Raw genomic sequence first — 5,146 nt, 5'->3', positions numbered from 1 at the left:
GAAAATTGCAAAAGGGCAAAAAAAATCGCAGTGTAAGCCCGGCTTTAGGCATGGTAGTAGGAGCAGAATGGTTTGGGGACATTGATGTTCACAGTTCATTGATGTAATCATGAATGCCAACATTTACTATGACATTCTGAAGCATTATCTCCTGCTGTTAGAAACTGTCCAGTAACATATGGACTCCAAACACCCCTCCACTGCTTTGCATTAGGAGCTGAGAGTAAAGATTCTGAACTAAGAATGTTCAGACCTTCAGCCATGACATCATTTGAAACAAATCCATTTATCTTGGTCTCATCTGACAACAGGACATGGGTCCAGCTATCCATGGACCCAGACTGCTCGTCTTAAAGAAGACTGCTGGCTTTCTTGTAAATCATCTTTAAAAGACGCTTCCCCATCTCTCCAGCAATGCTGGACATTTTTACTTTCTTTTTATTTCCAGCTGTTAAGACAATAATGGTTGTATGTTTTTATTGTCAGGTAAATTTACTCTTAAACAAGCTGTACACTGACTGCAGCATTATGTCAATGTCCTGTCTTTAGTATTGTCCCATGAAAAGATATAAATTATTCACAAAAATACAGAGGTGTACTCACCTTTGCAAAATACTAAAAATAATTTAGCTCTCTAAATGTGGTTTTATTTCTTCTTGTTAATGTTTGGACTCTGCAACGTGGGCCAGACTATTGAAAACCTGCGTATATGTGTTTGCACTTGCTGTGTAACTTTTGATTTTTTTTTTTTCTGCTTTGGCGTGTTGATAATTTCATAGAAGAGCACGCAGAAATGCAGCATTAACTGAAAAACCTGAGCAAAACATTTTGGCAACCTAGGAAATAAAGGTAACCTCATCAGCACAATGCCATGCTTTACGGGTGTCTGTGGGGGCGATTACATGTTAAAGGCCATGAATCCATTCAATAAAAATAAATGGCTGACACGTTAGCTATTTTACTGCAGTGATTAAGCATGCAAACAGGCAATGATGGTGCGTATGTTTCGTGTAAGACATCATGGGCTAAGAATTCTCTTGGCACATCTGGAGCGACACCTACGATCAATTGTTCAGCAAGAAATGTTAGACTCATGTCTAAACATACATAAATGAACAAATAATTATTAAGACATATCAGCAAGTAGAAGTGGATTGTAACAGTAATTTTTACAAAAAAAAATGTACAAAGGCATTTGTGTTTTACTTCAACGACCTGATATATCACCGAAATATGAGGATGATGCAGAGCAGCAATTTACAGATGGAAATGTTTTCCTGCATTAAGAGTACATTACATTTATAGGTTTCAGCTGCATGTGAACAAAAGCAGTGAAAGCAACATGATTGCCCAAACAAATTAATGCAGGAGGGTTGAGTGCTTTCATAGGGGTTCTTTCTCTTTATTATAGACTCAAAAGTCCAAAAACTGAAGTAGTGAATAATGTAAAAAATAACTTCCTTTAATGTCACATTTTCAGTCTTCTCCAGCTCTTTAGAGGCTTAGAAAAGTCTTGTCCTTGTTGCCATTAGATTTCAGTCACTCTCCTCAAGTTCAGCATCCCTTCATTCGCTCACTTCAGTTTTTTTTTGTTTTGTTTTTTTCAAAAAAGCTACAGAAGATCCATGAACCAGATTCAGTGGATGAGAAAGTGTGTCAGGATGTGTCCCCTACATCTAACCAGGCCACTGGTCTCCGCTCCACTTTTCCAGAAAGTTGCACTAAGAGATCATTTCTCTCTAACTTTAGAGGTTAGATTTTATAATATCCTCCATTGTTTGTCCTCCTCACATGAAAGCACAGCTTGTTTTCAATGTGCTTTCCAGGAATGTGTAAAAAGTAAGCAGAGGCAGCAGGAATGGTGAGGAAAAGCTTACCTAACTAATTGTTGCTACTTTAGCAGGTTTAGTGTGCTTTATAAAATAAATACAAATAAAGCACAGATGGCAGAGGGGTATGTGCTGACGGCCTTTCCTAGGTTCATATTCCACGCTGGGAAAAAAAATCGAAATCTAGATAAGCCATTTTTTCTTAAAATAGATGCATTTGTTCTTGGATTAAGGAGGTAAAAGAGACATTTTTTTCCAATGGAACAAGACAATTTACACTTAAAATAATAAAAATGCAATTGAATTGTCTTATTTCAAGTGCATGTTATCTAATAATCTTTTTTTAAGATTCAAAATACTCATTCCATTGGAAAACTATCTCATTTACCTACTAAGGTAAATACACTTTATTTAAGAAATGTTTTTGTTTTTATTTCTAGATCGTTTTTCCAGTGTAGGAAACAAACTCAGAAAATAGGACAAATCACTGAATCCCTCAGGATTCCTGTCTGCGTCCTTGTATAGGTGCTGAATCCCACTGGAGTACTACTGCTGGATATCTTTGCTGATTTTTGCTATAATATGCTACCTTACTGGTAGTGTGTGTTTCCATGCATTTCTATGCCTGCAAAGTCTTTCCACATTTCACTATAAGGAAATAGTCAGAAAAGATGCTTCTCCAGAAGTAGGAGGAGGTAGCAGCTTGGTTTAATCTAACCAAAGCATTTTCCTACAGAGCTGAAAATGATCAGTATAAAACTTGAGGGGTTATTCTTTATTTTATTTATTTTTTATCCATGTACTGTATTCTTTTTTTTTAAATTAAGAATTCAAGTTTTAACTCGGCTTCCCATGGAGTTCAGCATGTCGTAGGTAGAGAAATTGAAAGGCTAAATATATAACAAGCTAACAAGAGCTCAAGTTATACAGATATGTGTTGAAAAATGCAACATATCCTAGTAGATTAAATAGGAAAAATTTATATTTATCAGAGTAATATTTTAACGACAATTAAAACATAATTACTTTTTTTAATTTTTTTTTAAACAATCCATAACTATTATTTTGTTAAATGTACAAAAGTAAAAAAAAAAAAGGAGGAAATGTGAATTTCATTAAATATGAACCTTTGGGAAATTGGACATGTGGAATAAGTGGAGATGACATCTAATCTCAGCAGCTCTGATCTATTTTTAAAAATATAAAAAAGAAGAAAAATAAAAGAAGGCATAACAACAGAGAGACCGAAAATATGTTTTTCTGCTTGAAGCACAAAGAGCCTTAAAAGCTTCATTTAATTAGTTTATGTGGAAACGGCTAATAATAAAATTAATAAATTACAATCATGTTTTCTATTGGTTTTTAAGGCAGGTGGGTGACTAAAACATAAATTTCTGATAAAAATCAGCCCACTTTTTTAAATACACTTATGTCGTGTTCATATCTGGGATATTAATATGCTGTCAGGAGCAAAAATAATGTGGCTGTGCACCCTGATACAGAGAGCAGACTTTAGATGCCAAGTGCCTTTGGATGGAATAAAAACCTTACTTTATGTAAGGAAGTGGATAATGAGAACCACAATGTTTGTCTTTGCTATAACAGATAGCTGTAAGGGAGTCAACAGTCTGATCACCCAAGGTGATTGTGTGATAGCAGCATCAAGCAAGAAAACTCTATATAGTGTTCTTTTAAATTATTATTCATGTATCTTCTTTCAATACATGCAAACCAGGCTATGAAGATTAAACATTCCTCCTGCCTTACAGTCTGATAATTACTGCAATTACTTGTTCTCTCCTCAGTGGCAAAAGGGTTAAAGACTGTTTTACAATTTACCCTCTTACTAAAACCTATGCAACATTAGTTTAAAGTGGTATTTTATGGCAACAACTACAAATTGTATTAATACAAACAGTAAAATAAGTCATGGCTTTTGAATGGTGCCAAGGAAGTTTTGACTGATGGTGAAGTGCAACAATCACAGCTTTAAAGATTACAGATTCTTCCATTTACTGCCCCATATTTTAAACTGGGCAGAACTGGAGTAACACTTTTCAATATGCTGATGAAGATTCTCAGTTATCCAGGTCATACCCATTAAAAGAAAAGTTTAAAAACAAACCAATAGACTTTGTTTTCTAAGTTTGAAGGTGTTTCGCTTCCCATCCAGGAAGCTTTTTTTTTTTTTTTTATTCAAAATGTTTGGATTAGTGGTGAATTTCTAAGCTTTATAGAGTAGCCCAACAAAGCCTTATGACTTAGAAAACATGCAAATTGAACTAAATGGACAGATCCATCCCTTTCTAATGGTGAGTCGTTGAGGTCTTTGTTAGCCTGCAAACCCGATACAGGCCTATGCCTCTGAACAGGGAGTCGTTAGGGTCTTTGTTTGTTATATTGGAGAAACCAAACAACCTCTCCACAGATGCATGGCTTAACACAGACAGGATACCTTCTCTGGACAAGACTCGGCTGTCCATCTACACCTTATGGACAGAGGACACTCTTTTGAGGAGCAGACTGTTCAAATTTTGGACAGAGAAAACGGGTGCTTTGAAAGGGGTGTGAAGAATGCCATTTATGTTAAGAAAGAAAAAAACATCCTTAAACAGAGGGGGTGGCCTCAGCTCTTAAAAGGTTTCAGCTCTTAAAAGCCGCCAACGCAGCGATAGAGTTGATTTCTTCTTGCTATCATCTCAATCCTCATCGCCATGCAGGGGACCAAAACATCTCGCCTGTTCAGCCAGGCAAACAATGATCCTAACTAAACCCTTTTCAGAGGCATAGGCCCGTGTCACGTTTTGCAGGCTAACAAAGACATCAACGACTCCCCATTATTAAAGGGTGGACCTGTCCGTTTGGTTCATTTTGCATGTTTTCTAAGCCATAACAAGGCTTTGTTGGGCTGCTTTATAAAGCTTGGAATTCTATGCTACTTCAGACCATTAGCTTCCTGAATGGGAAGCGAAACGTCTTCAAACTAGGAAACAAAGTCCAGTGGTTAGTTTTTTTGACTTTTTTAACTTTTTGGGAACTCTTTTCAATTTACCTGAATTCTGCCAGAACAAAATAAAAACACAAACAATACATGGCCCATCTTTTCCATTATATAATTGCAGTGATAAATGACGAGTAATTAGTGAGGCTGGAGTTTACCAGAAAGGGCTTTTAATTCCCTGGGTAGGGTTCCATTCTGCTTGGTATCCTAACGTGACATTATACGTGTTCAGAAACTTCCAGCTGCATTTAGCTACTAGCTTGAACACAACATAAAAATGGTGTAAAATTAGAAATGTAAATTTTGACATATTCCT

Source organism: Cyprinodon variegatus, unplaced genomic scaffold, assembly GCF_000732505.1.
Source record: "Cyprinodon variegatus isolate N-32 unplaced genomic scaffold, C_variegatus-1.0 Scaffold93, whole genome shotgun sequence".
NCBI classification, from domain to species: domain Eukaryota; kingdom Metazoa; phylum Chordata; class Actinopteri; order Cyprinodontiformes; family Cyprinodontidae; genus Cyprinodon; species Cyprinodon variegatus.
This window is presented reverse-complemented; position numbering follows the sequence as displayed.